The sequence below is a fragment of the Pinus tabuliformis genome, chromosome J (genome assembly GCF_031772625.1).
Source record: "Pinus tabuliformis cultivar Carrire ecotype Pingquan chromosome J, CPIR1, whole genome shotgun sequence".
NCBI lineage: Eukaryota > Viridiplantae > Streptophyta > Pinopsida > Pinales > Pinaceae > Pinus > Pinus tabuliformis.
In genome coordinates, this window is record NC_142295.1 from 741,438,714 (window position 1) to 741,463,439 (window position 24,726).

The following is a 24,726-nucleotide window of genomic DNA, read 5'->3' on the forward strand; positions in this document are numbered from 1 at the left end:
GCTGGAAAAGCTGGAACTGCTGGAAAAGTCGAAACTGCCAGAAAAGCCGAAACTACCGGAAAAGCCAGAACTGTGGGAAAAGCTAGAAAAGCCGGAAAAGCCAGAAAAGCCAGAACTGCTGGAAAAGCCAGAAAAGCCGAAACTGCCAGAAAAGCCAGAACTGCCGAAAAAGCCAGAAAAGCCAGAACTGCCAAAAACGCCGGAAAAGCCGGAACTGCCGGAACTACCGAGACTGCAGGAATTGCCAAAACTGCCAGAAAAGCCGGGAAAGCTGGAACTGCCGGAACAGCCAAAAAAGGCGAAAAAGACGAAACAGCCAGAAAAGCCGGAACTGCCAGGACTGCCGGGAAGAACTGGAACTGCTGGAACTACCAGGAATTGCCAAAACTGCCGGGAACTGCCGAAACAGCTGGAGCATTTGTCTTCGAAGGAGAGCAACATGCAAGGGACAACTAACTAACATTGGGACAATTGTATGGTACTTAACAGCAAATACACGAGGCATGCAATGTTACAGCTAGCATGCAAGGGGCAACTAGCATGCAACAACAAGCATGCTAAGGACAACAAGCAAGCAAGGTGCAGCCAACACATAGGTCAAGATGGCAACATGGTGCAGCAATGGCACATAATGCAGTACAGTGATGGGTACAGTCATGATTAATGAAGCATGATGAGATGCGGCATAGTGATGATGGGTGCAGCGTGGTGAGGCGTAGCATGATGACGAAATGCAGCACGATGATAGGTGAAGGAGTCACCTTGGAGAATTAGTTGAAGCAGCTTGTCTTCAACTGATCTCATGTATCATCTTCTTAGAGATGATCTATGCTCTTATCTAGATAAGTCAAAGTGTTGACTTCTGTTGTAAACGTACTATCTCTCTCTCTCTCTCTCTGCTGAACTATTGAAGAACATATAAGAAGAATTGATCAAGGGTTTCCCCCCATTGGGGTTTGTCCCTGGCTAGCGCCACATCTTGTGTCCTCTTGTCTTGGCTTGTCTTCTGCGATTTATGTTTATGTTCTATCTGCAGTTTACTTTAATGCTAATGTGATTGCTAATCTGAAAAGATATGGAGCTAACTGTGAAAATTGAAATAAATTGCTCTAGGCCTTGAACATAACCTAAAATTAACAATATACCCACAGGTTGTCCCAACAACCTATATGACTGCCCTTGTCTAATTCCAAGCACTACAGCTACATCCAAGGTCGCTCCATCTAAATATAGAAGCACATGTCCATCCTATAACAAAACTCTATATCCAGCATCCTCCAAAGTTGATACTAAGAGCATGTGTACCATCAACCCTGGAACAAATAACATCCCTGTCAACTCCAGAAATCCTCCTAACTCTAGATGGAATTCGACACATCCAACTAAACACACTACAATCTGAGATTATCTCCGAAATATTGTGCAACATTGACCTCATCCTTGTCATGTGACTAGTCAATGGACACTCTCTTGTCCACTAGCCTCAATCCTATTCTAAGTCCTTCTAGCATGGTTGTGGGTTTGTCTTGGTCCTTTGAGACACCCACAAATTCTATTGTCAATCCCCCGATTAGTACAATCTCCCTCTCCCTCTGAGAGCTAACCTCCACCAATCCTGTTGGCTACTGGTACTATCCTTTGTACGTGTCATTGGCTACTACCAGCTCTGCCAACAATTGTTGCCCTATTCCTATCACAATAGATCCCCTTACCAGTGACTCTTATTGTCCACTACATCTTGCAATTCCTACAATCATGCCCCGTGTGGCACCCTGCCCGCAGCAAGATCCTCAAAACCATCCTTGGTTATCGTTTGATGATAATCCTTCCACCTCTTCTCTATCAACTTGTGCCATGCCTCACATTGTCTACACAGGCCACCTCACAATCAGAGTCTCCTTGAACACCTGCGTGCTCAGCCCCGACAACCCACAACTCCTCATGTCTCAGTCAACAAAGTCGATTGCTCCTGTCGTCTACACAGTTCTACATGTGTCCAGGCTACCTGTGGTGACTGGTAGGCCACAAAAAAAAAAAATCCCGACGCAACCTATTCTCCTCCACTAAGCCCGCAGCGCCGCATCGATTTTAGCGGTTGCACGCCATCAATCTCATACGCGCAACACCTACAGGCAGTGATTAAATTGTCAACCACTCTGCCCTACAATCACTTGACCTTGCCTTAGATTATTCGTCCATAGCTCGTGAGCAACTACCTTGTTAGCTTGATCGTTCAACTCCCCTTGCACGGGCTCGTCACATTGATCCACAGTGGCTATTTCCAGTTGCCTTATCTTTTTAGGCAACTGAGGGCAGTTTTGTGCTATTGATTCGACAGTCTTGTAGGGTCATAGTCAACCAATCTCATGTCCACCTTGCACAACCTTTGGATGACTTCGATGTGACTTCAACAATCTCTGCAACCCAATCCCATCAACAAAGGAATCCCACTTTGGAGGAAAACTAGTCAAGGTTGATCTGACCAACTCTTCACTATCAGTAATTTCCACCATTGCTGCCAAATCATCTCTAATCTGAGTGATCTTGGTTAGGTATGATGCAACAGTGTCAGTTTCAGACATCTTGGCATTTCTCAGTTTCTCCTTCAACACCATCTTCTTGTTTTGGTTTATAATCTGGAACAACTTGGTTAAGGATGCCCACATGTCATAGGCATACTTCTTCCCTATCACATGAGGTATAACATGATCTCTAATGGAGTCCAGGATTATTCTCTTGGCCTTCATGTTTATCTTATTAAACGCAGCCAACTGAGTAAAGATCTGCAGGAATTGGGACAGTCTTCTCCACGATGTCCCGCAACTCCTGCTCCTCAAATAACAAAACAATCAACTCCTTCCATGGGTTGCAATTTCCTGCCCCGTCCAACCTGTCCTCTAACATAGTCTAGTAGCCATCTTTGACAAACTAACCTACAATAATTTTCACACCCTCAACACATTGCTCAGGCTTGTTACCCGTTGCCCAAGACTTCCTGCATACTTCCCGAGGTTGCTTGAAGCCTTCTTGCTCCCTACCCGAAAATCGGGGACACTACATGGACACTTCAAAGTAATGCAGCAAAACAAAAATTAATTTCCCTGCTTGATCCTGCTAACCTCCTCTTTGCAACGACCTAGCATAGAGTCTCTTTGTGGCTAGGATACTTGTTACTCCGACAGCTATTGTCAGTGGCTAGTGGCTAGGCCGACGGCTAGGATGTCAGCCACCATGGCCTCGCCAAACTTTTAAAAAAATAACAAGCCCTCTTTGCTCCTTTTTTTTAATCAATTTTTTTTCAACTCAAAAATTCATTTGTTAAAAAAAAAAAAACAAAAAAATCCTTGGCCCTAAAAAAAATTATGTCGTCTCAATAAAAAAAATTGTTTGTATAATTCCGGCTAACCTACCTCCGTTGATCCAACACGAACCCTAACTTGTAATGTCAAGATCAACACAGAGTTTCGGCCCTGATACCATGTTAAACTTTCCTGGACCCAGCACCCGGTATTCGGTTCCTAGCAACTAATTATTGAACGAATACACAACTAAATTCCTAACACAAAAATATAGTGGAAGCAAAAATTACTCAATCTGAATCACATACACAAACAGATTTCTGCTCATTCAGCAATTCTTCATTGATAAATTAATCACATAACTTATGTGGGCTTCCGTACCAAGGATAATGGCCCAACTAAGAGAATACAATACTGATCAACACAGTCATTGCACTCTCTTGGACCCAGCACATGCTCACTAAGAAGCCTCTCTCAATCTTGTATTGTTGTTATTGTCTTAACTCCTCACTTTAGGCTCAATTTATAACTTTCCTAAGCTAATATTGACAACCAAAATTAACTCGTCAAGTTAATTGAAGACAAGTTACTCTACTTTAGTTAACTATTCTATCTTTAACTTTCTCTACTCTAACTCAAGTACAAGTCATAAATTTAACTTGCTTCACATGCACATCTCATGCATGTCACATGTAACATATCCGCATGCCTGCAACTCACTTGCACACTCTGCATGTTGCATGCAAGGACCTAAAGAGGGATATCATGATTCTTCTAGTCAAGACACAAGACTAGAAGTACCTTCTGAGCTACAAAGCTCAACACATTAAGCATTGGACGACCTTTGTGGATGGGATCCTTGCTAGGCAATAGCTTCTTGATTGGAGCCGATTGTGGGATGACTTCATCCAGAAGGATATCTAGGAGAACTCACTGACCAGAGGACAATGAAAGGGCACTAAGGAGAATGATGAGCTTGCTCTTGCTACACAAGAGAAAAAGGACAAAGGGTGTTGGAAATACTGAGAAGGGTGAACCAATGTTTCTCTTCAATTAGTATCTTTTTAATTTTATAGAGCATTAATTATCATTTTCATCAGATCAAACATAAATCAACAACACCATTCACCAATGCACAATATCAAAGATAGTAAACACAAGAGAATTTAGGTGGAAACCCTTCCAAGAGAAAAACCACCAAACGCTTCTTAATATTTGTCTTCAATTAATTTACATCAATTAGGAAGCTCCAACTTCCAAGATTTTCAGTTCCAACTGAAGGATGCTCCGACCCCCTGGTTTATAGGCTCCAACCTGAAGAACCCTCCAACGCCCTGGTTTACCAACTCCAACTGGAAGGACACTCCAACGCCCTAGTTTACAGACTCCAACCTAAAGGATGCTCCAACACCCTGTTTACCAACTGCAACTGGAAGGACGCTCCAATGCCTTGTGCAGGCTCCAACTTGCCCTAGCACCACCCTACCACCCTAATCAGCCAGTGGACCACATTTCACAATTTTCAGACTAGATCCACCTGTCACCAAACATCCGGCCATATAATCCTAGTTCAAGCAAGCACTGAAAACCCTGGGATTCATCAGCTGCCCACACAGGCCAATAACATTGCTCAACAGGTTTTGTCAAACCCTAATATACAACAATTCAGCACGTACTTGCAAACCCTAGTTGGACAAACCAATATCACTCAACAATGACCACTTTGTCTATCATCAATGGGAGAACCCTAACATCTATGTTTTGCATCTGCTCAAGAGATCAAACCTTAGTAGCATAAATTCTGTCAAGTCCACTCTCACAGCAACTCCGCTTAAGTTACATCAACTTGTCAATTTACATCAACAACTTATGATCAACAATAAGAGACCTCTGCTGATTATATACCAAACCCTAGGCAGCAAACTTTCACCATATACCAAAACACATGCATCCTCTCACTACTTAGCCAAATACATGTACAAGCCTCATTCAGCAAATCATGGCATCAATACAGATGTAGGTTCAGTGCCAACGAGTCAATGCACAGATGAATACTCTGCAATAGTGCCCTTAGTTCTGTAACAACATAAAACATTATCTCTTACAACCATATCCTCTCAATAGCTCTGTTGAAGATATATATATACCTCTCACAGTTCAAGATACTCTTAACAGTGCATCAAACCCTAGTTAACACATGGTCCTTCAAAGCATACATAAGTGGTTTTGGTCATCAATCTTTGAGCAAAGACATTGTCAAACATCTAGCTACATCTGTCTCAGAGTCTTGATAGCCCAACTTCTTCTGGATCTCTATTTGGATCTATAATGACTCTAGAAACCCAAATTAACGATTATAAACTATGTGCAGACTTAAGTATTCAACAGAATTCTTCTTTGTGAGTGCTTTTAAATAAGGCCACATGAATTCGGTGCTAGTAATCAGAACCTTTAAATGTGCAACAAATTTGAAATCATGATAAAAATAAAAATGTCAGACCTGTTGCCAGCATCAATCGAACATGAGACCAAATACACACCGACAAAACATGCCAACCACCAATTCGCCTGTCGAATGCTACACGTATTCCTTTATCGTTATGTAATCAAATTTCAAGCGATCGTGGACAGCCCTTGTCAAATAGACATGTGGTTATTGACGTTACTCTTCCACGTTTTATGCTACCACAGTCCTCATGCTTATTGACTTATACTAATCAATCTCAGCGTGCAACAAGACATCACTTATGTGGCTCCATGGTGTGCATCAAACCAAAACCAGCATTGTTCGCACTCAATCAATATCTCGATTTGTGTTTCCAGTTTTATGAAACTTACTGCCAAATTAGCACTGAATACCACACGAAGTTCCAATCGCATTTTGAATCACAATAAACAATGGATCGATGAAACTACCAGTGTGCCATTGCTCCTCAGAGCTCAAACAATTCTACATGGCCAAATACATTAAGCTATTGATTGCAGACTTACATTGAGCTCCCGTCCTATTTGACTTCTAAGCCATTATAAACACTTGCAATCAGAACAAACACGAACCAACAAATTAATGATCAGTGATTAGGTCCAAGATGCAAGTCACAGATGTAACTAAGGAGGAACCTTCAAAACTGTCTTTAAGCTTCGCTTAAAATGTCACTATGAGAGACCATTTCTTGTGCAGCAAAAGACTCTGGAAACTGAAATGGACATCCGCAAATGAATTCAAACAACCTTTGTCAAGATGTCACAAATTCGCAATGGATCTCTGCCTCAGGATTATTCGATTATGCTACAAACTCTATCACAACAGTGAGAATAAAAGGAGTGTGCGCAAAACTGAAACAATTCTTCCGATCTCTAAAACCCTAAGCATGATTGCGCGGGAGTTGATGCACAGAGCTACACCCAGACTTTAATTTGCATTATCCTTTATATTTATGCCATAAAGAGGGTGGTTGAGAATGACCTTAACAGTGCTGAAGTCTCGAAGCAATTTTCACCAAAGTTCTGTTTCAGACTTTGAGATATGCCTTTGATCAAGTCTTCAATGTGATTTTAGTGCACCAAAGTGTCATAGAGATGCAACCGTTTTACATAGAATTTGAATCCTTCGATCTGTACCAAATTCATCAAGAAATAGACTCCAAGAGAGGGTCGAAAGGATGTTTCAAAACATAGATTTGAGGCTTAAAAAAATTCAAAGAGCTTCTCCAAATGCAGTGAAACCCCATACCCAAGATAGAGACCATAAACCCAACAAACTTTCAGAGACTCGACCTCCTCTGCTGATTTACAAGACAACACAAGGGTCGCAGTTTCATTAGATCAGAAAATACATTTCTGCTTATCCTGATGGATGAGGGATATGACCTTTATATAGGCTGAGAGGCCTCCTTTAAGGGGTCAGGCTGACTTGGGATTGGAGGGAACTTTTAATTTGAAATTTGAATTTTGTTGGAGCCAAAACCCCTTGAGAGGTCGACTTTACATTTTTTATTTTAGACTTTCATTTAACTTGAACTCTTGACCTTTTCACACAAATTTTGACCATACCTTTTTAATAAGGATTCCTCATTATAAGATTCCTCTTGCTGGTCAATGACAGATTGCCACATCATTTTCTTTTGGGGACTTTGACCACAACAAGGGGGCTTTGACCTTCCAAAAGCCACAACTCTCAAACCGTGAGGAGTCTCGTGATGTGCCACATACTGTTGGAATCGTCCCGACGAGGAGCATCATATGACAATGACCTTGACTTCAAAAACCCTAATCTTCATCCTCAATATCATCAATAAGTGCAAGGCTTCTAGGTCTTTCTAGGGCTTCTCGGCAATCCAGACACATATTAAGAGTGTTCAAGAACCGACGTTGGCATCAATGACAACACCATTCAACAAAGGGAAGGCCAAACATAACCAGAGTAGAGGAGGACCTTTAAAAATAAAAAATGAGAAGGACATGAGCAAAGTCAAGTTCCTTGCATGTCATAAGTTGGGGCATTTGGCCACTCAGTGTCCAAATAAAAAGAAGGGCAAGGGAAAGACAGTGGCGGCAACCACCACATAGATGGATAAGATGGCTGAAAAGTTTGAGAAAAACTTTGCCTTGGTGACATGCCTTTCTAGAAATGTCATGAGAGGTGCCTAGTTTGTGGACAGTGGAGCATCTGATCACATGACAAGATCTTGCGACGTCTTCACCAACATGACCAGGGAGCCTAGGGATATACATGTAGATTTTGGTGATAAGGCCAAGTATGCAATAGAAGGCACTAGTAGTATTGAGATTCAAATGAACTTAGGTGGCATCATGGAGGTGAATGAAGTATTGTACGTATCAGGTCTAGAGAAGAATCTCCTTTCAGCTTTGGCCATAGAAGATAGAGGACTAGAAGTTAGCTTTACTGGTGGTGAATAGATTGTTGGGCTAAAAGGAATTGATCCCAGCAAGAAGCAAGTAATTGGGAGAAGTGATAAGGATCTCTATCTATTGAGAGGACAATTGGTGTAGGCTCTCATACATGAGAGTAACAACTAGAGTGATGCAGGAGCATCGACACCCCCAAGTCAAAGACGAAATTTGGATCTTCCAGAAGGCGTTGTTGTCAAAAGACAAGACAATTTGTTAGTTTGTTGTCACCAGAACCTTGTTTGTGGCACGATTTCGTGATCTCCAAGGGATCATAAGGAGGCATTAAGAGATTTTAGGAGTGAATTGTGGATCTAAGATGATCCACAACGTTGTTGTAATTTTCTTTATAAATCGTAAATTTGTGTGTATAGAGGGGACCAATACAATGCAATTAGGTCAAGTAGCAGGCATAGATGATGAAGAGGCCGCCATGGCGCCATAGGGTAGTCAGCCAGTCAATGTAAATCAAACCCACAAGGCTTCATCATAGTCAAATTGATGTTAATGAAATTCCATAATTTATATTTAAATGATGATGGTTTTGTTGTGTGTGAGGGTATTTACGTATTATAACATTTGGTTGCATGTTGTTTAATCTGTGAAGTGATTGGTTTGTTACAAAGCATTGTGTCGGAGTATAAGAACAATCATTGCATGTATGAGGAGACTCGTTGTCAATTACGAGAAAGGATCGATGGTGATCAATGTGAAGACTAGACGTTGCACAAAACAATTGTGGACCAGTGTGAGGAGGAATGCCAACTTCCTTTCAGTCTACATCTTTGTTTCAAGTTTCAACCCTGCAATGATTTATAAAGTTGACTCTGGGTTATGGTGTGGAAGTGCATATACATGGATCTATATAGAGATGTTGGCACATACGAGAATTAAAGCAGGGTGAACAAAATCAAAGCCTGCACAAATTTTTAAGGGCTCGCAATCAAGAATGACAAAATTGTGGAGTAGAGATAGCGTGGATCCGGAGCTCCATTGCTATAAAAGGAAGAATGTCGTGGCTCATAACCCACAGGTCCAGGATCGAGAATATAAAAAAACTAGAAATGAAGGACCCCAAAAACCATTTTCATCAGTGAGATATGGCATAGGAGGATGGGACACCTACACGACAGAGCTCTCCCTATGTTGCAGAGAATGGTTACAAGTTTTCCAGAGATCAAGGTGGAGGAGAATGGAGAGCGTAAAGAGTGTGCGCTTGGCAAGCAGGCCAAGGTTGTGTTACGTGTATCCTCATAACGAGACCAGGTCTAAGGGAGTGCTAGACTTGGTGCACTCGGACATTTGTGGTCCTATGTCCGTGACGTCGATGACAAGGTCTTTGTACTTTGTGACATTCATAGAGGACTCTTCCTGAAAAACTTGGATCTACTTCCTGAAGACCAAGGATGAGGTCTTGAATCGATTTCAAGAGTTCAAAGCTCTTGTGAAGAACCTGATCGAGAAGAAGATTAAGGTGTAGAGATTATATAATGGGGGCAAGTATACCTCCAACGAGTTTCAGGACTTTTGCAAGGCAACAGGGATCAAGAAGGAGCTCACAGTAACTTATAACCCTCAACAAAATGTGGTTGCCGAGAGGAAGAATAGGACCATAATGGAAGAAGCAAGGGCAATGATCTATGATCAGGGATTGCCTACGTTTTTGTAGGCAGAGGCTTGTAATACAGTTGTATATGTGCAGAATAGGAGTCCTCACAGGATATAGGAGAACGTGACTCCTAAGGAGACGTTTACAGGAATGTAACCAGATGTGAGCCATTTGAACATCTTCGGTAGTCTAGTCTATGTCCATGTTCCCATAGAGAAGAGGACTAAGTTGGAGCCCTTGTCAGAAAGTTGGAGCCCTTGTCAGAAAGGGGCATATTTGTGTCGAGTCTGCATTCTAAGACAAAGGCAAATTATTTTAAGTTTGGATGTCAGATTTGATGAAGGCAAGACCCTTAGGAGATTTGATGAGAAAGAACCAGCAAAGGTAGTGGACCGAGAGCGAGAAGATCCTAAGACTAAACAAGGACCTACTGCAGGGACACAGTTTGTACATCTGGAGGATGAGCTAGATATTCCTTCGAGCTCTACCAAGAGGAGGCCGAGATGTGCCAAGTAGACCTTGAGAGATGTTGAGGAGCATGTGGAGGCTCCTATCAACACCCTCACACAAAGCAGGCCACTAACAAGATTTTCGAGTTAATTGGCATTGTCGAACAACATCAGCAAGTCCGACCCTTTCACTTTTGTAAAGGCTGCAGATGAGCAAGTCTGGAGGGATGCCATGGTGGAGAAGTATAGCTCCATCATGAGGAATGATGTATGGGGCATAGTGCCAAGAGCAGATGGAAAGTCTGGGCTCACTTCTCAATATGGATGATCTCTTCTTGACAGGATCAAAGATTCTCATAGGGATGTGCGAGGAGGATCTTGCTTCAGAGATCGAGGTGAAGGACATTAGCTTGATGCACTACTTTTTGGGATTGGAGGTGTGGCAGCAGCTAGGAGATTTTCATTGGATGGGCTAAGTATGTAGTCGAAATCTTGAGGAGGTTCAAATTGGAGGATTGCAAGCCTCTGTCTACATCGATGATAATTAACTTGAAGAAGCTAACTGTTTTTGAAGGTGTGTTGATGGATTGGGCACTGTACAGGTAGTTGATAGGTTCCTTAATGTATCTGGTCAACAGTAGGGCGGATATATGTTTTGTTGTGAACACCCTCAACCAGTTCATGGGGGGGCCGAGACAGGTACATTAGGTGGAAGTGACGCATGTGTTGAGGTACTCGCGAGGTACAGTAGACTTTGGACTAAGATATGTCAGAGTTGGAGGATTAGAGCTGCCAGGGTACACAGATTCTGATCTGGCAAGGAGTTTTGTGAATAGAAAATCCACATCTAGATGTTGCTTTAGCTTGGGATTAGCCATGATCCGGTGGTACAACAAGAAGCAACAGCCAGTGGCACTTAGTTTTGCAAAGGCAGAGAACATGGCAGCAAGTATGGCAAGTTGTGAGGCAATGTGACTTTGCAAGATGCTTGCAAAACTATTTGATCTTGAGATGGGGCCAATGGTGATTCGTTGTGATAATCAAAGTTGCATTAACCTCTTTGAGAATCCCATGTTTCATGATCAGTCCAAGCAAATCGAGATTAAATATCACTCATCAGACATAGGGTCCAGAGAGGTGTTGTGAGATTACAATACATTTCCGCATAAGAGCAAGTGGCAAATATTCTCAATAAGCCTCTAGTGAAAGGGAAGTTCGTGAAGTACTGAGATAAGCTAGGTTGATGGAGAATCCCTTCCTTGCTAAGAGGGAGTGTTGAATTTTGTGGTAGCTTCGAAAGGTCTTCTACATAGGCTTGGTGTCTTAGCATGTGGAAGATGATTTATTGCCTCCTTAGTTGCTTCCTTGGTGGAGTAAGTGATTTATTGCTTCTTTCCGAAGTCTATCTTAGGAAAAGTACAATAATTAAGTCAATTAGTTATTGTGAACTATTAAGTCATTTTCCAAGGATAATAATTTAATTATTTAAGTGACTTAAAAATAATCTCAACCATTGATCTCCAAGATCTTCTAGAAGGGAGATTAGGGTTATGGATTTGGGTTTAATGAAGATTATAAAAGAAGCCAAATGAAGAGGTGAAGATAAAAGAACACAAGAGAAAGAGGCAGCTACAACATTTTTCGGAAAGCGATTTTCTCAAGAAGGAGAAAGCGAATTCTCTGGAGCGTGAGGCTTAATTCAACTAAGGAGAAGGAAGAAGAATACAGGGACAATTTCGAGGTGTTTCCAGAGGTTGAATTGTTGAAGTGAGGAGGCGCAGTTGTTGGGGAGGCCGATTTGCTAGGGTTGAGTTGTGAGTGTGCAGAGGTTGAGTGAGAGTTAGGTGTAAGGCCCATTATTTTGTTAGTGGTGGGCCGATTTTCTTGAAGTCGAATTTCTTCAAAGGTTGATTTCCAGTTGGCCAATTTTCCTTATGTAATGTTCCCAAGAAATTAATTGCCTAAGAGACAAAGTAGCCTATCGATCCTCATAGGCTATAGTCCTTGATAAAGGGGAAAACCCCAAAATACCCAATGTTTGGGCAACTTTTGGGGCATCTAGGCAAATAAACCTGAAGTTGGGGGTTTTGAGTGAACCTACTCAATCAACTAAGGAGGAAGATCCCCTCAAAGAAATATATAAATACAGGAGGGTTGAATTCATTTGGATCATCATTGGATTGGATTATTTATCTCTGTTTTCTTGAGCCTGAGGCTCTGAGGGTTAAAGACCCCCTTTTTCCTACCAATTTCAGTGGTGAAAGATTCCACTCTAGTTGGTTTTTGTTTTTCATTTTTCCTACTTGTTTTGGCCACAAGGAATCATCATCCAAGGATAGGAGAGTATCGCAAGGTAAGTCTAAAGGTGAGATGTATTCATAGAATCTAAATCCTAGATAGGTCGCAGTGATCAAATCTTTGTGGAAATTCGTGGTTGAGCGAGGGTCTGGGAATAATTTCATGGTGTTGGGCAATGAATTTCTTGAGGTCGAATCCTTGTAGGGTGAAACCCTCTTTTGCAACCAAAGCACAAAATCTCGTCTAAAGTAGGATTTGAGACACCTAACTGTCGAGATCTAAGATTCCTGAAACAAAGCAATATTTTTGGATCAATTCATGCATTCCGGTAGCAGAGTGGGCACTCTATAAGTAATATCAAACGAAGGCGGATTTCTTTGTTGTAGCAAAACATGCCTAGGACACGACATTGCAGGAGTCAAGTAAGGAGCGCATGCAATCAGTGAGTTGGAAAGGAAATTTCTGATATGCCTAAGTGACGGCTCAAGCATTAATTACCGCCTGGACGTAACCATGACCCCAGCATGAGACAGACTCGTGATATCATAAATTCTACTAGTGTAAGACAACCTCGCGACATGTGACGTCTCTATGGCAGTTCGAGACAAAAACGGAGCTTGGTATCATTCTAGTTGTTATCACAGAAAGACTAAGGCGGACGATACAACCTGGTCTCGAGTATTTTCTGATAAGCTCTAGAACACCTTAGGATAGCACAAAATATCATGTGGGAAAACAGTGCCAAATTCTAAAGAGTAGCGTAGTTAGTCAGTAGCACTGATAGTTTTAAATTTCAGTGGGATACATGTCTATGCAATCGGAACTATATGAAAGTTATTAGTGTCGACTGTTGAATGAAATGCATTATTGCTGATGTTATTTCATTTATTTATGCATTTATAAATAAATATCCATTGTATATGAATGGATGAATTTATTTTGTTACTGAGTTATTAATAAAATAGAGAAACCCTAGGGCAAAAATTACCCTTGCACACTACAGTGGTATCAGCGCTGGAATCCTACTAGCTTGGAGGATGTGTGAAGATGGACCAACTGGAAGCTTGGAGGAAGCAAAGTGACATTCTCCTTAATCTTCATTTTCATTCTTTTACTTAAATTTTTAACATTGCCATGAAATGACTCGGGATGTTTCCGACCTTATTGGATTTCATATGGAGAAAGTAGAATTTTAGATTTCATTCAAAATCCAGTAGACTTATCAGTTTTTCAGGATTTCAGGATTGGGGGGATTGCAATGTTTCCATTAGATTTTGTCATGGATTAGGGTATCGAACATGTATTTAATCAAGAGACCAATCCCTCTATGTACCTTGATGTTAGTGACATTGGTTGTCAAATTTCTCTATCATGACCCTCCTAAAAATGTGCGCATCACTCAAACAAAAATCTTGACTTGACATGCTATGTTTTTTCTATCTTATGTTAATGCTTAGAGGGTGATATTAATGACAAAGATCCCTATATAGATCCAGAGGTAATGACAAAGATATCTTTGGATATTAATGCTTAGAGGGTGATATTAATGACAAAGATCCTGATTTTCCAACAAGACTAAAAAATTAGACATTTCTCGTGGCAGCAAAAGGCCCAAGCATTAGCAATAGATAATAGATTTACTTGTCTTTTCTAGTTTCTAGTAGTTTTTATAACTATTGACGCTTTCATATTTATTATGATATTTTTTTGTAAACAATATATGACAATTTTAGTTTGAATTTTGAAGTTGGCAATTATAACTCATTAGTAATGAATTATGAATATGATGCTTCATGAAAGTTGAAAGTTGTTTCATTTCATTTCATTTTATAACATTTCATTTCGTGTTAGATATTATTTGTTGTAATGGTTACACTTGGCTTACAAGTACAACTTTTGGTGATCAATGATGATAAATGTTATATATTGAATTTTGAAAGCTTGAAACTTTAAAATTGATGAATCATGAGACTCAATATGTTGTATGTTACTATGTTACTAACTTGTGGACGTGGTTGATGAAGATTATAACTTCTAGATGATTGTTGTTATATGGTTCAATCTATGTTTTTTATGTTTTTATATCTAATCCATCATTCTACATGCTTTTGTTGACATATATGCATCAAAATATAAAAAAATGTATATATTATATAAAAAAAGCTCCCAGAATCGCTCCCAAACCTGGAGCTTCTGAAAATGTCGCTCCCGCTCCCCTTTTTCGCTCCCGCTCCCAAGTAACCTTGAGCAGGAAGAGGAAACTATGAATAATTTGCAATGCTATAACAAAGAGGCTCTTACAAAATTAGAGGAGTGGGGCAAGGAAAATGAAAAGGATCAAATAGGGAAATGTAACGACTTCTGAGCTAGCAGCAAGAAAAACAAATAGAGTGATGTTGATGATAAGCCCAAGACTGTAAAACAAAGTCTAAGAAAAGCTGAAGCAAAGGCAAAAGCATAGACATGGTTGTGTCCCCCTAAAAAGGAGGAAAATCCTAAAGAAGACACCATGGCCAGTGGTAACAGTACTGAAGGTAAAAAAGGCTGGCTAAATCTCAAGGAACAGGATGGTCTTCTCAAGGAAGGTGACACCATAAGGCGGCAGCCTGTTGTACCAAGCAATGAAAACTCTCTGAAGTCGGTTGTTAAAAATGGACTGCACATGTCGAGCAGTTCTAGCAACCCAATCTCTACTAGTGATGTTTGTGATGCTTGTGGAAAAGATGGTGAACCTATTCCCTACTCCGAGAAGGTAACAGGTGGACCAGCTGATGGACAAACTGATGAACATGTTACACAGAAAGATGTTAGGGAAGTCCAGGGAGAACAATATGGTGTGGAGGAAGATACATGTGTTTTTCCAGTAGATAAATATTTGTCAGGGGTTGCTTCAAAATGACCTGAACAGACTGATATTAAAGAAGCTGAGTTTGTGGGAGATACTAATTTCCATGACCCCCAAGATACTTGTCATGGGGACACCTTGTGTGAAAAGATTAATAGTATGGCAGATGGAGCTTCTAAGGGATTAGCCGCAAATGATTCGCCATTGGTCTTTATAAAGCTTCAAGAAGTGAAATGGGCCCCAAGTACACTAATTAAAGAGGCAAGACAGCAGGAAGAAATGCTCACTGACTTGACCAATCAGAGTAGAAAGGATGGACTAAACACCATCTTTGATGATGGATATCAAATTGCTCTTTTTAAATCTGCATGATCTGAGTTACAGGTTGAGAAGGAGAATCCTCGTGACCTGGATGCCTTGAATTTACACAAACTCCGAGCTCCATTAAAGGAGACATGCAAAGAGGCTGTTGGTCAGGCCTTGAATGAAAACTCTTGGAAAATTCCAAGTTCAGTAGGTTATTTTCTACAGAATATCAGTTATGCTAATTTGTCATACCAATGTCTGCTTCTATAGGTAAGCCAGGGAACAACAGTTTGGATGACACAGTATCCTAAGTGGGATTAATCGACGCCATCTTGCCAAGTTTAATAGTATCGCTCATCAGTGGCTCTTCTGGTGCGGGGAAACTTGTCATTATTTCCTCGGTATGCTTTTTAATGTATATGCTTATTTTCCTAAGTCTACAACTGTAAGATTGAATGATGATGATATTGGTAGTCAGAGTGATAAACAAGAAGCTTATGCACGCATGGACACTCTGAAACAGGAAGAAGGTTCTAGGAGATGGGATCATGTGCTAGAGTGATCTGTTACCCACTGCGGAAAAGAGAAGCCATGTAGTTAGAGGTCTAATGAATCTAGGTAATACTTGTCTTTTCAATTCGTTTATGCAGAAATTGCTTGCATTCGATGTGTTCACTGTTTTCTGACCATTTCATGAAACCCTCACAAATTCCCGAAGGACCAATAACTTCGGCTCTAAGGAAGCTGTATGTGGAAACAAGTTTAGAAGGGCTGAAGTAAGGTGATGACAATGGATTTAAAAGGGGGATGAAGGGGATTGGAGTGATCAGCCCTAAGGCTCTTTCTGGAGTTATTTGTGCCGAGGCTTCTCAATTCAAGGGATATCAGCTGTAGGTTAGCCATGAGTTGCTGAGATGTTTACTGGACAGCTTAAACTCAGACGAATCAAGAGTAAGCAAGTCAAAAGACATGATCCGCTCAAAGTATTAGGATAAGAATCCTGGAGATGAGGAGGTACCTGAGGGTAACACAGATGAAAGGTCAAACCATACAAACAGGGCTTCGAAAGTAGCAACATTGGTGAATCGTGTATTTGATGGTCAACTGTGTAGCACAGTTCGCCGCTGTGAACATGATTATTGTTCAGTAGTGTATGAGCCATTTCTTGATTTGTCATTTCCTATCTCGTCTATACAAACATCAAAGAAAGTCTCATTGCCTCAACAAAGAGCCTCAACAGTTCCAAAAACGCAGTTGAAGGATGATGCTAGAAGTAGCAATATTGGCCATGGAGAGGGGAGTTGCAGCTCAGACCTTAAGGTTCAATGAGAAGCAGAGGTAGATATACATTCCCAAACAACCTCTCCACCTATTCTTCAGAACAGAATTACTGAAACAGAAGAAAAGGATGCAAATGAGTCTGCTCTGCTGGAAGGTAGAGTTGCAAATGGACCTGCTTTGAATAAAGATACTGATTGGAATGTATCTGGTCCACAAGAAGATAGTGGATGGAACATATCTAGTCCACAAGAAGATACTGGATGGTTGGACTATCTTGGATCGCCAACTGGATCTGAAGATATGTTACATCAAGGGTAAGTTTCTTTTGATACACTGGAAAATGTGCAGCAAGTTGAGAATCATTGTGTAGAAAATTCCATCCCTGAATCTGATTTAAGTCTGCCTGATGGCTCTCAAACAGAGTCTCCTCTTCTCGTGGTTGGGGATTCAGAGGTATTGTTACTTCCGTACAAAGAAATGGATTTTGTAGCTGGTAATGGGCTGGAGGTAACATGTAGGTCTCCAGATTTGGCTCAGGTGGACACTGATGATGGCTTACACAAACAGTTAGATGAATCTTTTGATGGGTTTGGGCTACTGTTTGATAAGGATGAAACGTCTGTTGTTCAGAAAGAAGAATCAGAAGAAATTGAATCAGAGAACTTTTTATATAATGAAGAAGGTGGATTTTGTGAATCAGTTACTAACATTTTTGGTCTTGATGCCCAAGATGTTAAAAACTTCACAGAAAAACCTTCAATTTTCCTTGTGGCGACAGACCCCTCCTTGCAAGGTGACAGTCAGTTAGATAATATTCAGATTGATGACAATCTAGATATGTTTGATAAAACTGATGGCAAGCAAGAGAACGAATCTGCAAAAGATAATTTTGAAGCAATTGAGGGCAATTCAAGTGATCCCGAAACAAATTATGAAAATCTTAATCTTGTGCAAAAGGTTCCTCAGCCAGGGATCAACATCTTTGCCAAAACTGTGAATGAGGACAGTGTTGTTGAAGATGCAAATGCTGTGAATATTGGTGATATTGATCCTTGTGTGAAAGATATTAACACCACAAAGGACAATCCTGGAAGCACCGAAATGGATTGGACAAACAATCTACAGAGGATTCTATAGAAATTACCTATGGTGGTAACTCTCATGGATTGGATCATTTATCTCTGTTTTCTTGAGCTTGAGGCTCTAAGGGTTTTAAGACCCCCTTTTTCCTACTAATTTCGGTGGTGAAAGATTCCACCCTAGTTAGTTTTTATTTTTCCTTTTTCCTACTTGTTCTGGCCACAGGGAATAGCTCATCATCCAAGGGCAGCAGAGTATCTCAAGGCAAGTCTGAAGGTGAGACGAATTCATAGAATCTAAATCTTGGATAGGTCACACTGATCAAATCATTGTGGAAATCCGTGGTTGAGCGAAGGTCTAGGAATAATTTCATGGTGTTGGGCAACAAATTTCCTGAGGTCAAATCCTTATAGGCCAAATGTTGATTTGGGGTAGCATCAGATGTGCTCTAACCACGAAAATTGGTGGAGAGGCTAAGGCACATGAGATCTCCAATTCCCAGAAAGGGTTTGGGCAGATTCTAAACAGTTTGGGAGATATTAAAACAATTAATATTTTTAATGGAGTCCCTAAGTATAAACTTAGGGAAAAAAAAATATTAATGTGAATTAAAATAAAACTGTGTTAGAAGGGTCCAAAAGTCATGGATCAAGCCAGATCTAATCTTAGCCATTGATTAGGGGCTTAATCTCGACCGTTCATTTGTCAATGAGAAAAGTATAAGAGGAGGCTTGAGGGTCACTTGGAGAACACACTGAGGGAGATATACTTAGGGAAAATAAAATATTAATGTGAATTAATATAAAACTGTGTTAGAAGGGTCCAAAAGTCATGGATCAAGCCAAATCTAATCTTAGCTGTTGATTAGGGACTTAATCTCGACCGTTCATTTGTCAATGAGAAAAGTATAAGAGGAGGCTTGAGGGTCACTTGGAGAACACACTGAGGGAGACCAGTCAGTTCAATTTCTGGAGCGGGGTTAGCTGAGAAATTGAACCAGTGGTCTGGTCAGCAGTCAAGAGGCAGCAAGTACAGAGCAGAGACGCGGGATCAGCCACTGGAGATCGGCATTGAGGCAGGAGAGGTAGACGCAGAGGCAGCAAAAGACTACGCAGCCACTAGCTGGGCCTGCATGGGTGATGCAGAGAGGCCCAAGGCTGATGCAGTCAAGCAGGCGCTAACTCAGAGGGTTTGAGAGCCACGCAGAGGTCAGCCGGGTTGACGCTGGGATTGGGAGAAATATATGTGTCAATGTGTTAATGCTTGTGCATATGTTTTTTTCTGTATTACGGTGTGATATCTATAGCAGTATTTATTTTGATGTTTATTGAAGTAATTTTATAAATAACTTATTGTGGAATAAGTAGGAAAAATAAATCAGTTGCAGCAGTGATAGAATTTTCAGATGGTATTAGAGCGAGTAATCAGAGAAAGAAAGGGAAAATCAGTTATGGGTCAAGACCACGATGCAGAGGCATCCACGTCAGGGAACTCACATAGATTTCCAGAAGATTGCACGAGAGAGAGATTTCGACTTCTCTATGTTGGCTTCCAGGCTGGAAGAAGAAGTGGCGTGTATGACTAGTGTTGCATCATTAGAAGTATGGTATATAAACAGTGGAGCTTCGTGGCACATGACAGGAATCAGGGAGTGTTTCTCAGAATATCGAGAATAGAAGATGAACTTTCAGATCACCATGGGGAACAAGGCAAAGTGTACTCCAGTAGGGAAGGGTACCATAGTTTTTCAAACAGAATCGATAGAACGGTTCCGTGCTACAAATGTGTTGCATGTACCAGGATTGGGGATGCACTTACTTTCCGTATCGCTACTACAAGGCAAGGGCTATGATGTCTACTTCATCAAGGAGAAGGTATACGTCAAACACCCGAGCTGGAAAAAGAAAGTGCAGATCGGGATCAAAAGTAATCGGTTGTATAGATTACAACTAGAATCACCAATGGCACTAGTAAGTAGTCATGGAGACAAGGACTTGAACGAACTATGGCACGGAAGAATGGGTCACAAGCACCATGGAGCTTTGAGAATTCTCGGGAGCACTGTAACAAGAGTTCCAGATCTAAGTACGGAACGAGATGATGTATGTAGCGGATGTGCTCTAGGAAAGTATGCCAAGGCAGCATTTCCTAGGAGCAAACACAGGGCCAAGAATGTACTAGGATTGATACACTCTGATATCTGCAGACCTTTGTCTGTCAAAGCTCTCAGTGGTGCCGAGTATTTCCTTACCTTCATTGGTGACCACTCAAGGAAAACTTGGATTTATTTTCTGAAAACCAAGAATGAGGTTTTCTGTCGATTCAAGGAGTTCATGGCTCTGGTGGAGAATCTGACTGAGAAGAGAATAAAAGTTTTGCGCTCAGATAATGGTGGAGAATATGTCAATAAGGACTTCACTGATTTTTGCACTAAGGAGGGCATCAGAAGAGAGTGGGCCACTCCATATAATCCGGAGCAGAATGGGGTAGCAGAAAGAAAGAACAGGACTATTGTAGAAGCAGCTAGGGCCATGATGTATGATCAGGATATGCCAAAATTCCTGTGGGCAGAAGCATGCAACACAACAGTCTATGTTCAGAACAGGACTCCTCATCGGGCAGTGGGCAAGATTACTCCAGAGAAAGTCTTCACAGGGAAGACACCTGAAGTCAGTCATTTCAGGATATTTGGGAGTCTAGCATATTGCCGCATACTCGAAGAAAAGAGGAAGAAGCTGGATCAGACTACAGAAAAGGGATATCTGGTAGGATATAGCAAGAACGCTAAGGCATACAGAATCTATCTTCCAAGGAGCAGGAAAGTAATAGTACGACGAGATGTAAAGTTCATGGAGGACAGGGTTTTCAGAAGATCTCGCGAGAGGCCTTCCGAGGAGCAGTCGAAAGAGGAGCTGTTGGTTAAGCCTCTTCAACCAACAGAAGTAAAGAATTCTTCCTCGGGACAGGAAGATTCTCAAGATGAGGAGGAGGAGCAAACAGAAGCACCTGCTGGCAGACGAAGAACTAGCAGGGAACTTCGTCAGATTCTGAGAGATGCAGAGGACTTCATCGGTGCGCCAAGAAACAATAAGAGGGAGCGAAACAACCAGATAGATATCAAGCATTAGTAAATCCGGATGGAGAGCCTGCCAGTTTCAAAGAGGCAGCTCAACATCAGGTTTGGCTAGATGTGATGGTAGAGGAATACAACTCCATAATGGTAAACGATGTCTGGGAGGTGGTGCCAAGACCTCAAGACAGATCAGTGGTAGGTTCAAGATGGATCTACAAGATCAAATACGCTGCAGACGGCAGTGTTGAGAAATACAAGGCCAGGTTTGTGGCTAAGGGGTATGCTCAAAAAAAAGGGATTGACTATGAGGAGACCTTCACCCCGGTACACATCTATTAGGACCGTGATATCTCTTGCAGCCCAAATGGGATGGGAGATCCATCAGATGGATGTCAAAACGGCATTTCTGAACAGGGTAATAGAAGAGGAGGTATACATTGAACAACCAGAGGGCTTTGAAACTCATGAGAAGAAGTCTCATGTATGCAGATTGAAGAAAGCCTTGTATGGGCTAAAACATGCACCGAGAGCATGGTATGGTCGAATAGATGGCTACTTGCAGAAGATGGGGTTTGTCAAGAGTGACGCGGATCCGAATCTCTACTATCTGGTTGTAGAGAACGCGCCGCTAATCTTAGTCTTGTATGTGGATTATCTCTTTCTAACAGGATCATCCAAACTCATTGGGGACTGCAAGAAGAATCTAGCCACAGAATTCGATATGAAGGATTTGGGACGAATGCACTACTTCCTAGGGTTGGAAGTTTGGCAACAGAAGGGAGAAATCTTCCTTGGGCAAGGGAGGTATGCTACAGAAATCCTGAAAAGATTCGGGATGAAGGACTGTATACCTATGGCTACACCAATGATCACCAACTGGAAGAAGATTGATGCATTAGAAGACAAGGATGTCGATCCCACCCTATACAGGCAACTCATAGGGTCCTTGATGTATTTGGTCAATACCAGGCCAGACATTTGCTATGCTGTCAACACCCTCAGTCAGTTCATGGTGGAACCGAAGAGGGCGCACTGGGCAGCAGCCAAACATGTTCTCAGGTATTTACAGGGAACAGTTGATTATGGACTCTTGTACACCAAGAGTAAGGATATCAGATTGAGTGGATTTACTGATGCAGATTGGGCATAAAGTTCAATGGATCGGAAAAGTACCTCTGGGTACTGTTTCAACATAGGATCAAGAATGACCTCCTGGTGCAATAGGAAACAGAAGTCCGTGGCTCTGAGCTCATCTGAGGCAGAATATATGGCAACAAGCACAGCTTCGTGTGAGGCCATATGGCTTAGAAAACTGCTTGTGAACCTATTCAGAAGGAATATGGAGGCGACCAGGATCATGTGCGATAATCAGAGTTGCATCAAGCTCTCTAAGAATCCAGTGTTTCATGATAGGTCGAAGCATATTGATATCCGGTGTCACTTTGTCAGGGACTGTGTCCAACGAGGAGTTGTATAGTTGAGCTACACTCCTACAGGAGAACAGGTGGCAGACATCCTCACCAAGGCCCTTGGAAGGACAAAGTTTGACTACTTCAGGGAAAAGATGGGGATGGTAAAGAACCCGTTTCAGTAGCAAAAATGGGAGTGATAACAGCAAGGATGCAGAGGGAGTTGCAGTGTGGATGCAGTGTTGGGAGAAAGGACCAGTAACAGGACGGATGCAGAGGGAGTTGTTGTACATATGCAGTAGTGGCAGTAGCAAAGCCATGGGCAATAGTACAACATACAACAGTGCAAAGGATGTTGGGCAGGGAGGCTTAGCATCAGCACAGGGACCGATGCTGGATGATCAGAGTGATACCCAGTGAGGAGTATTACTAGAGCACAATCCTCACTAAGAGGGAGTGTTGATTTGGGGTAGCATCGAATGTGCTCTAGCCACGAAAATTGGTGGAGAGGCTAAGGCACATGAGATCTCCAATACCCAGAAAGGGTTTGGGGGGATTCTAAACAGTTTGGGAGATATTAAAATAATTAATATTTTTAATGGAGTCCCTAAGTATAAACTTAGGGAAAATAAAATATCAATGTGAATTAATATAAAACTGTGTTAGAAGGGTCCAAAAGTCATGGATCAAGCCAAATCTAATCTTAGCCGTTGATTAGGGACTTAATCTCGGTCGTTGATTTGTCAACGAGAAAAGCATAAGAGGAAGCTTGAGGGTCACTTGGAGAACACACTAAGGGAGATCAGTCAGTTCAATTTCTGGACCGGGGTTAGCTGAGAAATTGAACCAGTGGTCTGGTGAGCAGTCAAGAGGCAGCAAGTACAGAGCAGAGAGGCGAGATCAGCCACTGGAGATCAGTGCTGAGGCAAGAGAGGTAGACGCAGAGGCAGCAGAACACTGCGCAGTCACTAGTTGGGCCTGCGTGGGTGACGTAGAGAGGCCCAAGGGCTGACGCAAAGGGTTTGAGAGCCACGCAGAGGTCAGCCGGGATGACGCTGTGATTGGGAAAAGTGCTAAAGAATTATTTTTCTCTGTGGGTAAGCCAGTTTGGCACTCTATTGTACTAAAGAATTGCTGAATAATAAAATCCTCCCTTGCTGCACCGGTTTTCCCACATTGGGTTTTTCCGGGGGCCGTTGTCCAAAATATCTATGTCAATTTGTTAATGCTTGTGCATATGTTTGTTTCTGTATTACGGTGTGATATTTGCAGTAGTATTTATTTTAATGTTTATTGAAGTAATTTCATAAATAACTTATTGTGGAATAAGTAGGAAAAATAAATCAGTTGTTGCAGTGATAGAATTTTCACACCAAAACCCTCTTTTACAACTGAAGCACAAAATCCCACGTCTAAGGTAGGATCCGAGACACCTAACTGCCGAGATCTGAGATTCCTCAAACAGAGGGAGATTTTTGGATCAGTTCATGCATTCCAGTAACAGAGCGGGCACTCGGATTGTTGTGTTGTAGCAATGCACGCCTAGGACACCACATTGCAAGAGTCTAGCAATAAACACACGCAATCAACGAGTTGGAAAGAAGTGACAACTCAAGCATTAATTATGGCTTGGACGTAACCATGACCCCACCATTAGACAGACCCGTGATATCGTAATTCTACCAGCATAAGACAACCCCACGACATGCGATGTCTCTTTGACAATTCGAGACAAAAGCGGAGCTCGGTATCATTCCAATAATGATCGCAAAAAGACTAAGGCGGACGATACAACCTGGTCTTGGGTATTTTCTGATAAGCTCCAAAACGCATCAGGATAGCACGGAATAGCCTATGGGAAAACAGTGCCAAATTCTGAAGAATAACGTAGTTAGTCAGTAGCACTATAGTATTAAATTTCAGTGGAATACCTGTCTATGCAATCCAAACTATATTGAAAGTTATTAGTGTCGGTTGTTGAATGAAATGCATTATTGCTGAACCTCTTTCATTTATTTATGCATTTATAAATAAACGTCCATTGTCTATGAATGGATGAATTTATTTTGTTACTGAGTTATTAATCAAATAGAGAAACCCAGGGCAAAAATTGCCCTAGTACACTACACCTTGGGCCAAATTATTCCAGTGGAGCCGAGTTGTAGA

General features: G+C 41.5%; 1 protein-coding gene across 4 annotated transcripts in view; it reads right to left on the reverse strand.

Moving 5' to 3' along the window:
* Nucleotides 1–24,726, reverse strand: part of LOC149228845 (mediator of RNA polymerase II transcription subunit 7a-like) — a 227,213-nt gene that overhangs the window by 179,751 nt on the left and 22,736 nt on the right. Inside the window, exon 2 of one of the 4 annotated variants that reach the window (XM_089378401.1) lies at nucleotides 14,751–14,808. The exons of the other annotated variants lie outside the window; for them this stretch is intronic. The gene's annotated coding sequence lies outside the window, so the exon portion shown is untranslated. The remainder of the gene's footprint in view (nucleotides 1–14,750; nucleotides 14,809–24,726) is intronic. 4 annotated transcript variants of the gene reach the window in all.